Here is a 13,107-nt window from a genome sequence, read left to right on the forward strand (position 1 = left end):
AATTAAAAAATGTAAGAAAATTTTTTCAAATATAAATAATGTGGAAATATACAAAAATAAACATTATTTTCCATTTTACTGTTGGTTTAGTTTCATTTTGAAAAGTAAGTGGCACGTAAAATGCACCAATCCGATCGTGGCCGTTGCCAGCCTAGCCTGGCACCTGTGCAGGTGGTACGTAAAAAGCACCCACTACACTCACGGAGTGGTTGGCGTTAGGAAGGGCATCCAGCTGTAGAAACACTGCCAGATCAGACTGGAGCCTGGTGCAGCCTTCTGGCTTCCCAGATCCCCGGTCGAACCGTCCAACAAGGTGCTAGAATGGAGAACGGATGTTAAACGATGATGATGATGATGATGATTTTATGATTTATTGTTGTGCATTTTTTTCAATTACGTATATATGGGGCACGGAAATCTTTTAAGTGCTTAGGGCCTCTATGGATTTTACTTTGGCCCTGATTGTGGTATTGTTGCAACACTCAAAATGGTTTAAATTAAGATTTTTGATGAAATAAGAAGTAATATACTCAAGAATGCCATTGTTGACAAATGGAATAAGATGGTAACGTTTATGAAATGATCCCAAGCAATCACAACCATTAGTATTGGGCGAATATGGACAAAAGACTGTTTATAAATCAACTTCCATTCATTACATAATGTCTTTTCATGGTTTGATACTTGTAGCAATTACTGAAGAGTAAGAGATAAACTTCTGGAAATTCATGTGGTTTCAATTCCTCATTAAAGTTATTTCATTTTACTTTCACTGCTAATATCTTTCTTTTGCAAAAAGTACTGGATTTTACACATTTACTCATTTCTAAGAATGTAGAGTATTTGTAAATTAATGCAACAGATTTTTAAATGTTTAAAATATTTATTTCTTTATTGTCCACAGGGGGCTCAACATAGAAGGGACAAACAAGGACAGACAAAGGGATTAAGTCGGTTACATCGACTCCGAAAGGATGAAAGGCAAAGTCAACCTCGGCGGAATTTGAATTCAGAATGTAATGGCAGATGAAATACTGCTAAGCATTTCGCCCGGCGTGCTAACAATTATTTTTTACTCTAGGCACAAGGCCCGAAATTTTGGGGGAGGGGCCAGTCAATTAGACCGACTCCAGTATGCAACTGGTACTTACTTTATCAACCCCGAAAGGATCTTTGTACTGCCTCTATGGCAAATGAAATGAAATAAAGTAGCTTGCTTACCAACTACATGGTTCTGGGTTCAGTTCCACTGCGTGACACCTTGGGCAAGTGTCTTCTACTATAGTCTCAGGCCAACCAAAGCCTTGTGAGTGGATTTGGTAGACAGAAACTGAAAGAAGCCCATCATATATATATATATATATATATAATCAAAATAGATTGCTCTACATTTTAAAACTTGCATTGTTCAATTAAATGGAGTCACATGAAACAATCGTACTGCATTACCTCTGAATATCCTTGTTGCTTATTTTGATTATAATCACCCCATTTTGAATTGTATGGATAATACCATACTAAATTCTGGTGCCTTTAACTTAAGTACCATATTCAACTGAATCTAAATTTTTACTGAACTTATATATGTATATATATATATATGTATGTATGTGTGTGTGGTGTGTGTATGTGTGTGTGTGTGTGTTTGTGTGTTTACTTCCCCGTAAATTAGCGGTTCGGCAAAAGAGGCCGATAGAATAAGTATTAGGTTTACAAAGAATAAGTCCTGGGGTTGATTCGTTTGACTAAAGGTGGTGCTCCAGCATAGCTGCAGTCAAATGACTGAAACAAATTAAAGAATATTAGTTATAATAGTTATTTATATTTTCAACACATTTAAAAAAAAAAATTGTCAAAATTAGAACATGATTCGTATGAGAAGAAACGTAACTGATGATGTGCCAAAATTCGACATAATTTTGTTATATAAGTTTTCACATTCTTTGGTAGTTTCCATAAAAATTCAACATAGTGGGTAAATAAACTGCTGCATAGATTTAGCTTCTGTTTGATGAAAATAACCTAGATTTATTTATTTTTTATTTTCCTTCAAAATGTGTGAAAGGCAATGGGTTTGAAAACAACATCCATTGAAGAAGAGCACTGAGCTATGAACATTTGAGTACTTCTAACCTACATAATTTACTTACAAACTCTTCCACCAAACCTTAGTCATAATTTATGTTTCAAACACTAGCTTAATGATAACTAAGTCATTTTACTTTGTTATATTCAGAATGAGCAAAACGCCCCCTGTCCAATGGACGGTGCTGAGTTGTCAAACATTTAAACCAAATTTTCTCAAAACAACTTGTCCGACCGTCCCATAAGCCTCCCCTTTGAGAAACACCGATTTAACCTAAATTTGAGACACCAGCAAAAGAAGAAATAAAGATAGACTTTTTTTTCTATTCCAAAGAAAAACGATTTCCCACGGCTTTATCGATCGCATTCTCACCTGGAATCGATTTTTGTAATGTTTTCAAGATTTATACATGCCCTGATACTGTCGGTATCTACACATCAAATTTGAGCGCAATCGGATGGAGGATGCCCGAGATCCTAGAGGCCACACACACACACAAACAGACAGTATGGATTTTATATAAGAAATTAATTGAAAGAAACAGAGAGTATCTCAACAGAAATATCATATCAAAAGGGTTAAAGAGTGCACTGGGTGCTCTGTATGTGGCATTAGCACTGGTACTTTGTATGTGGTACCAAGTAAATTGCAAGACAATAAGCCCTCAACTGGGAGATGAAGAAGCACTGAAGGGAGTGTCTTTGTGCAGGTTAAGAGATTAACACTTTAGCATTTAACCTTTTTGATACCAACCCGGCTGAAACCACCTCTGGCTCTGTAGTACAAATGTCTTGTTTTCATAAGTTTTGAATTAAAATCTTCCACCAAACCTTAGTCACAATTTATGTTCCTAACACTAGCTTAATGATAACTAAGTCATTTTACTAAATTCTTTGTTATATGTAAAATAATTGAAAGAAACACGGAGCATCTCAAAATAAATACAGTAATGAAAGGGTTAATTGTAATTGAAATTGGACATGGCGTAGGGAAATTTTGGAGATTAAGGGAAGGTAAATGTTGGTTTCAAATTTTGGCGCAAGGCCAGTAATTTTGGAGGAGTGGGTAAGTTGATTATATCAACCCCAGTGCTCAACTGGTATTTATTTTATCAACCCAGAAAGGATGAAAGGCAAAGTTGACTCTGGTTGAATTTGAACTCAGAACGTAAAGTCAGGTAAAAAAATGCCACTTAGCATTTTTACCCAGCATGTTAATGATTCTGCCAGCTCAATGCTTTAATAATGATAATAATAAAAATAACAACAACAACAACAATAATTTCAAATTTTGGCTCAAGGCCAGCATTTTCAGGTGGGGGATGGGGGTAATTCAATTATTTCACCCCCAGTGCTCAACTGATATTTTATTGATCCAGAAAGGATAAAAGGTGAAGTTGACCCCAGTGGAATTTGAGCTCCGAATGGGAAGTCAGAAGACATGCCACTTAGCATTTTCTCATGAACATTAACGATTCTGCCAGCTTGACGGCTTAAAGTGGGGATGAACATATTGGAAATATATACTCTATATGACCTTGATGCCAGAATTAATTAGTTTTAAACTGTTTAATCCGTTCCAAAGATAATTAATTTCTTTTACTTGGATTTATAATACACCAGTAATCTATTTCAAACAATAATTTATATCTTTATAAGGCGGTGAGCTGGCACAAATGTTAGCATGCTGGGTGAAATTCTTAGCAGTATTTTGTCTGTCTTTACATTCTGAGTTCAAATTCTGCCGAGGTCAACTTTGCCTTTCATCCTTTTGGGGTCGATAAATTAAGTACTAGTTGCATACTGGGGTCGATCTAATCGACTGGTCACCCTCCCCCAAAATTTTGGGCCTTGTGCCTCGAGTAGAAAAGAATATAGAAGGCAGTGAGCTGGCAGAAATGTTAGCATGCTGGACAAAATGCTTAGCACTATTTCTTCTGTCTTTATGTTCTGAGTTCAAATTCCGCTGTGGTTGACTTTGCCTTTCATCATTTTGGGGTCGATAAATTAAGTACAAGTTGCATACTGGGGTCAATCATAGCGATTGGCTCCCTCCCCCCAAATTTCAGGTCTTGTGCCAAGAGTAGAAAAGAATAATTCATATATTGTTCTTTTTATTTGTTTCAGTCATGTGACGGGGCCCCCCTGGGTCACCACCTTAAATTTTCAGTTGAATGAATCGACTCCAGTACTTATTTTTTAAGCCTGGTACTTATTTTAGCAGTCTCTTTTGCTGAATCACTAAGTTACGGGATGCAAACACACTAACACCAGTTGTGAAGCGCTGGTAAGCATGGACAGAAAGACACACACATAGATATCCATGCATGCATACATACATACATACATACATACATACATAGAAATATATATCATCATCATCATCATCATCATTTAACGTCCGCTTTCCATGCTAGCATTGTTTGGACGATTTGACTGAGGACTGGCAAACCAGTTGGCTGCACCAGGCTTCAATCTGCTCTGGCAGAGTTTCTACAGCTGGATGCCCTTCCTAACGGCAATGACGTCGCTTGAATGTTTTTTCACGTGCCAGTAAGGCGACACTGGTAACAATCACGCTCAAATGGTGCTTTTTATGTACCACTGGCACGGAAGCCAGTCAGCTGCTCCGGCAACGATCACACTCGGATGGTGCTCTTAGCGCTCCACTAGCATGGATGCCAGTCATATATATATATATGTATAAAGTTAATCCAAACAAGAAAGCACAAAAAAACACAACAACGCGAGGACATGGAACAAATAAAGTATTATTGGACGCTCAGGAAAGAAGGAAAAAAGAAGGGTTTAACGTTTCAAGTGGAGCTCTTCGTCGGAAACATAGGAGAAGGAAAGATCCAGAGAAGGGAAGACAGAGGAAAAAAATCGCCAACGGTACACACGAGAGTTAAAGTTAATCCAAACATGAAAACACAAAGAGAAAACACAACAACGCAAGGACGTGGAACAAGTATAGTGTTATTGGACATTCAGGAAAGGAAACAAAGAAGGAGGACTTAATGTTTTGAGCGGAGCTCTTCGTCAGAAACATAGGAAAAGGAAAGATCCAGGCTTCTTTCAGTTTTTGTCTACTAAATCCACTCACAAGGCTTTTTGTCAGCCTGAGGCCATAGTAGAAGACACTTGTCCAAGTTGCCATGCAGTGGGACTGAACCTAGAACCATGTGGTTGGGAAGCAATCATCTTACCACACAGCCACACTTACGCCATAGAATGACATTGTAGAGTAGGCTGAGAGGCAGGATCTGGTATGTTTGCCCATAAAATAGGTAGAATATTCAACTTGGATTTGGTTTGGTTTAAATATTAAAGAGTTAAACAGATGCATATCCTTCACTTTGACCATTCAGTTTTCTTACAGTAAAAGATCTCAGACTATTGAGTATCCTATCTGCTGCTAATTTTCTTTCCCATTATAGAAATAATTTCTATCTATAGACACTCTTCATTTACTCACTTTTTTTTATTCAAATATGGCACTGAAAATAAAACAAGGAGAATCAATATTATTTTGAAATATTTATAATGAAATATTATGTTTCTAAGCTACACAATGAACTAATTTTTAAATATAAATATGTAAAACAACACTATAAATTACACCTTTTCTTGTCATTTATTTCTGTATTTATGCAGTGAAGGTCAGTAATTTATTATTCCAAACAGTAAGACAGTTAGGTATTTGTTTTTTTACTCATTCTTTCATTAAGGCATTTTTCGTTTTATTTATTTCACATTAGTAGTACAGCTATTTTCTAAATTTTCCAATGGAAATCATTCCATCAAAAGAAAGAAAAAAACCCATAAAAGTGAGCAGCTATTTCTTCAATTTATAAATAGTAGAAAAAAAACATCACAAATGAGAAATAATAGCGGATTCCAAATAGACTGCATTCAGAAATACTTACATAGCAAATTACTTACTCATCATATCATTATTTGTACCTAATTGTTTACAAATTTCAAAAGCCTAATTTGTAATTTAATTTATGGATTGCTAATAAGATTAAGTATCAAAATAGTTTTAAAATATTTTGTTTTTACTTCATTTATTATTTTTTTTCCAAGTTAGCAGATGGAAGAATAATTTCCTATATACAGTTAGATGTAATATCAATTTAAAAATGCATATGTGAACAAGGAAAATAGAAAAACTACCTGAATTTTACACATATTTACAAATATAACATAAATGTATTTTGTAGAAGAACACCTGTCTTCAATTAAAATATATGTTCATATACCAAACTTGGCTCACAAACGTAATAAATCATAATTTATTTGCCACTCCCATTTAATAAGAATTAAGTACACTTTTTACTCTTTTACTCTTTTACTTGTTTCAGTCATTTGACTGCAGCCATGCTGGAGCACCGCCTTTAATCGAGCAACTCGACCCCGGGAATTATTCTTTTGTAAGCCCAGTACTTATTCTATCAGTCTCTTTTGCCGAACTGCTAAGTAACGGGGACATAAACAAACCAGCATCGGTTGTCAAGCAATGCTAGGGGGACAAACACAGACACACAAACACACATACGCATATATATACATATATACGACAGGCTTCTTTCAGTTTCCGTCTACCAGATCCACTCACAAGGCTTTGGTCGGCTCGAGGCTATAGTAGAAGACACTTGCCCAAGGTGCCACGCAGTGGGACTGAACCCGGAACCATGTGGTTGGTAGACAAGCTACTTACCACACAGCCACTCCTGCACCTATTACCATGTGGAATTTCTAATTTAGAAGTTGCTACTTAAAAATTAGTGTTTAACCCTTTAGTATTCGCATTACTTTGTCAAATGTAAGTTTTATTTATTCACATTGTTTTCAACTAATCATTTATCATCTTTTAGCATTGAGATTTCAATGATGTGATTGTACTGGGTTGTCCAGAAAGTTCGTGCCAATTTTTAAAGGAAAGAAAAAGGTCAATAAGTACTTGCCATTACATTTTTAATCAACCAAATACGAACCATTTTGTTGCACAATGCATCTCCATCTTTCCTTTAACTTGAAAATACCCTCTTCCCAGAATTGAGGTGGTTTCATGGCAAAGAATTCCTCAAAGTATTTTTTTTACGTCAACCAAGGAATTGAAATTTTTACCATTAAGACTATTCTGCAAAGACCTGAAAAAGTGGAAATCCAAAGGAGCAATATCTGGTGAATATGGAGGGTCGGGTAACACATCCCAGCCAAGCTGCAGCAATTTTTGTCTGGTTCCCAAATCATCAAGTGCCGAAAATGAACTTTCTTATCTTCCATTTTAAAGGGTTACAGAATTAACAGGTTATAGGAACATAAACCTTCTTCCACGAAAAGATAGCTTAAACTGTGCTTTAAATGGAGGTGTAGTCAAATCCTATTTTATGGACTCAACCATGTTCTAAAATAAGTCGAAAGGTAAGCTACTATAAGTCGGCACAAACTTTCCAGACAACCCAATATATTTTCAAAATGACATTGTAGAGTAAATGTGATAGGCAGGATCTGGTCAGTCTGAACATAAAACAGGTAAAATATTTGGTTTCAGGTGGCTGGATTCAATGCTAAAGTGTTAAACAGTTTAGTTTCAGGTATATTTTAAATTCCCATCCTCAGTCAGTTAAGCTGCTTCTTTTTTCATTTTATATCGTTCTTACACTTAAAATTTGTTTTTATACACTTTGATATCCATTTTGTCATGCTAGCATGGGTTTGAACAGGGATTTACTTAAGGCGGTGTTTTCATGGATAGAAACTCTTATTGCCAACCCTTACCTGTTTTTCATGGAAGAAATGTTTTTTATTGTATGGATCTTCAAAAAGTGCAAAGCAACTGGTCATAATGTCAGCAAAGAATGTAAGAATCATTCACCATTTCACTCAAAGGCATAAGTTGTCAACATCTGCATACATTTGTGGATGCACACACATGCACACACGCACACGCACACACACACACACACACACACACAGATAGTGTGAATACAATGGACAATAAAAAAGATGACACGGGAGAGACAAGGTTTAACAAATATAGCATTAGCTTAATGTTTTAATGGAAAGAGAAAGTGTGTTAATATTTTGGACATTAGTCCTTCATCAGAAGTAAAAGAAAAACATAGAGGAAGTGAGAAAAGGGTAGAATCAGAGAGAGAGAAAAGAAGAAGAAGAAGAAGAAGAAGAAGAAGAAGAAGAAGAAGAAGAAGAAGAAGAAGAAGAAGAAGAAGAAGGGTTAAAAAAAAACAGCTGTGAAGGTGATGCTATAGGGTGAAGTTAAGAAGGGAAGAGTATATGTGATTTCCCACAATTTCCATATATGAAGTTCACTGAAAAAGCATTGGTAAACCTGGGGTTAAAGAAGAAGGCCCTTGCATGAAGCAATGCACTGAGGGCCTAAACCTAAAACTACATGAACGCAAAGCAAACTTCTTAACCTCTATTATGCCTGCACCTATCAACATTTTGTTGACCTTAGTAGCTCACTAGAATTTGAAGCATGGTCATTTATCTACTCAACTTGACATAGAGAATAACTTCTAATTATACTTCAAAATGTACACATTTTAAGAAAATAAATAACTTCGTGGGAAATAATCCATACTTTAATTGTATTAGGCAACTTTTATCTTTTACTTGTTTCAGTCATGACTGTGGCCATGCTGGGGCACTCCATTGAAGAATTTTTAATTGAATGAATCAACCCCCAGTATGTTTTTTTTATAAGCCAGGTACTTATTCTGTTAGTCTCTTTTGCCTAACTGCTAAGTTACAGAGTCATAAACTCACCAACACTAGTTATCAAGCAGTGGTGGGGACAGATACACAGACACACACATACACACACACACATGCATATATATATATATATATATAAGGTCCTGGTGGGGTATAAAAATAGGATATTTCCAATGCAGCACCCAAATTGAGTTCTGCACTATCAACACTGAAGAATTCCAGATTAATATTGAAATTGTTTAGGTGTAGAAAATCCTGGTTTTGTGGTAGTAAAACCGTTATGAGGGTTTAAGCAAAGAGTAAAATATATTCCAAATAGTAAGACAAAGAAATGATTATTTCTTTATCTTATTACTAGCAGTATTGCCCGGCGTTGCTCGGGTTTGTTTTGACCCTTTAGAATTGAAATTTTTGAAAAGTAAAAATTTTGCATTATGTAGCTTGTTATTCTCTTTAAGTGAACATTTTTCTGGTTGAAATACACTGAAAAATGGCGACACGGCAGTCAAAAAAATCGTTAAAAAATAGGGATTTTTATAGAAAAAAAGCACCTTTTTGATGTAAATAATTTTTGGTGTTAACATGGTCCAATTTGAATTTTTTCTTCTACGGAATGAAGAGCAAGCCGTCTTCTACCATACTCTCAATTTTGGTCAACTTGTGCTGCAGGGTCTCAGAGGAGATAGTGTTAGTTGAAGGCTACCAAACCTGCCACACAGACAACTTCAGCTTTATATATATAGAGATTTCTTTGTCTCACTGTTTGGATCATACTCACTCACACACACACACATATACACAATGGACTTTTTTCAGTTGCTGTTTACCAAATCCGCTCACAAAGCTTTGGTCAGCTTGAGGCTATAACAAGGTATTTGCTCAAGTGTCACACAGTGGGACTGAACCCAAAACCATGTGGTTGGGAAGCAAGCTTCTTACCACAAAATTCCTTTGTGAAACATTGAGAAACTTTTATTCTAATATATTATTTTAATTCAATAAAGTTCCATTGAAAAATCCCGTATTTGCTTTGTAATTGTTCATATTTCCCCCTCAATTTTACCTTTATTTTGACAATGTAATCGTAACAGTGATACCAGCCAGTTGATTTGGCAAAAACAGATACATTACAAAAATAATTTAAACTTTATATGCTAGTTGTATTAGTTCAAAAGTCAAGAAGCCTAAACAGAAAATGGCAATTTGTAAAAACATGTCCATTATTATATTTTATATGTTTTTACATGAAATAAATGTGCAAAGGATAAAACTCTTTTGAAAATACGATTGTAAGTATAAGGAAAATTTAATTAAAATTCATTCTATGAGCTCATTTATTCTTCAATTACTTTTTCATTCTTTCTTTTTCTATATTTTTAAAGATAAAAATTTTGAGATAACATTTTTATTACTGTATTTGATTTTAAATAATTGCTAATTCCTGAAATCTTTGACCTTAGAAATATATCTAGCACATTGTCTCAAGGGTGTTATGATTATAGAATTAGAATTTGCTTAATTACAATTAGGCTGGTGACTCAATTTTATTTTGTTCTTTGTTTTAAAACTTCAAATTTCTTTCACTCATCTAAAGTTGATAAAATAGATTGTTGAAATTGATAATCAAACTGAAAAAGGTGTTGAATTCACGTTCTTTTTACCTTGAAGTTTAACTCTAATCTTGCTTTAGTATCTCGCTATAAAGATTGCGTATCATATTCAGTGAAAAAGTAATATTTCAAAGCTATCAACAATTTGGATTTGCTTAATTCATGAAAACAAAATCTGAAAAGAAAGGTGAAAAAAAATTCTAAAATTTGTATCACCCTTTAAACATTCAGATTTCTTTGTCAAATCTAATGCTTATTTATTCACATTGTTTTGAATTAATCATGCATTATATCATAGCTTTGAAATTTCAATGATGTATTTCTTTATTTTAAGAAATACATGGTAGGTTAGACATGAGAGGCTGGATTTGGCTAGGTAGAATATTTGAGGACAAATATGGCTGCTTTAAATGTCAAAGAGTTAAAAGCTGTTACTTGAAATGAATACTGCTGCAATATCTTTCAGATAAATAAATTTGATAAAAAATAAAATAATTTGTTTTTTTACAATTGTACTTTGGTTAACTTAAATATCCTCTTATCAATAGATTCGTAAGTCTTTATTTTTATGAATGAAGGTCAAGTCATTTCAAAAGAATCCGTTTCTCTTCATGTATTGAACCATACTTGTTTCAGTCATTTGACTGCAGCCATGCTGGAGCACCGCCTTTAGTCAAGCAAATCAATCCCAGGACTTATTCTTTGTAAGCCTAGCACTTATTCTATCTGCCTCTTTTGCCGAACCCCTAAATTACGGGGATGTAAACACACCAGCATTGATTGTCAAGTGATGTTGGGGGGGGGGACACAAACACAGACACACAAATATATACACACACATACATATATACATATATATATATATATATATATATATATATATATATATATAATATATATATATATATATATATATAAGACGGGCTTCTTTTAGATTCCGTCTACCAAATCCACTCACAAAGCTTTGGTCGACCCGAGGCTATAGTAGAAGACACTTGCCCAAGGTGCCACGCAATGGGACTGAACCCATGCGCCCTGCAATTTTAAGAGACAGGAGCAAAACAAGAGTTTTAGTATTCATACATTTTCAAATGAAGCAAAATAACATATTTTCCAGTATACAAGTTGATGCAGGATATAGTGTAAACATGTCACGTGACATTTTCATTGTACAATTGTTTTTGTTTTTTAGTTTTGTTTTTTTTTCTTTTCTTTTCTTCCTTGTTTTTGTAATTTTAATCTTCTCATCATTTCTCTCATTCTCTTTCCAGTTATTATTATTATTATTACTTTTGGGGTCGATAAATAAAGTACCAGTTTTGCACTGGGGTTGATGTAATCGACTTAATCCATTTGTCTGTCCTTGTTTGTCCCCTCTATGTTTAGCTCCTTGTGGACTGTAAAGAAATATAATAATAATAATAATAATAATAATAATAATTATTATTATTATTATTATTATTATTATTATTATTATTATTATTATCATTATGAACAGTCAAACATCATCGCTATCTTTCCAAATCCTGCTGCATTTTGCATGGAATTTTTGGTCCTCCAAACTTGTCTTGGTGTATATGTCGACTTACCGTTCTTGGTTGTAAATTCTGGTCTGGAAAATTCAACTTGTACGCTAGAAAACACAGTAGTTTCATCAAAGAATGGAAAACAAATTCACTAGTTAGCTTCATCAGATGATGGTTTCCGCTGTTCACAACTTGAAAACAAAATAAAACTTATAAAAAGCAAGAACAAACCAGGTTCTGTTAGTTTTGTTATTTAAATTTTAATAAATCTGATAAAATTTACATACAATCTCATAAAAATACTTTTCATAAACAGAATACAGTATCATAAGTGGATTTGCCAATTTTTACCTTGTGAAATGGCAAAAAGTTTTTGCATTACTGATCAGAAATGGTTATACTGTTATGTATATTTTAACTAGTCGCCATCAATCATAAACATTAGTCTGTTTATTGGATATAGATATAAGGATGATAGAAATTGATTTTGTGTGTCCAAGTAAATGAAATTTTCATTTCAATGAAAACACTAAAATAGAAACTATACAGAGGTAATATTTGCTTTAAAATTTTATGATAATTGGTGAGATAATCAAAATAAACTGTTCTCGCATTATGTTATTGGAAAAATCAATATGTTCTCTTTATGCTTCTTAAAAGCTTTTGACTCTTTTATTTAATTAAGTTCACTTGTGAATTGACTTTTTCATGAAACAAATGTATTTATTTTAATGCCAGTACACATTACACACTGACGATTATGAAGAATAATATAACTATATGCAGAGGAATATTTTTTACAAAATAGTTGCTGACATTGGTTTCCATGCAGAAAATCTAAAATTCTATCATGACATTTTATATTATCAAGTTGATGTGTGTTGTTCTATTTTCTTTAGAATATCAGTATTTTTCCCTATTCAGTAATCGAATCATATTTATTCAGGTTAATTTGCAATGAATACGATGATTCTTTTTTCTTCTGTAGGATTTTACAATAAAGTAAAAATACTGTGCAAGCTAAACATTCTCCATATGTTAATAGAATGTATATGTATGTATGTATGTATGTATGTGTGTATGTGTGTATGTATGTATGTATGTATGTATGTATGTATGTACGTATGCATGCATGTATA

The sequence above is a fragment of the Octopus sinensis genome, linkage group LG2 (genome assembly GCF_006345805.1).
Source record: "Octopus sinensis linkage group LG2, ASM634580v1, whole genome shotgun sequence".
Lineage (NCBI taxonomy): Eukaryota > Metazoa > Mollusca > Cephalopoda > Octopoda > Octopodidae > Octopus > Octopus sinensis.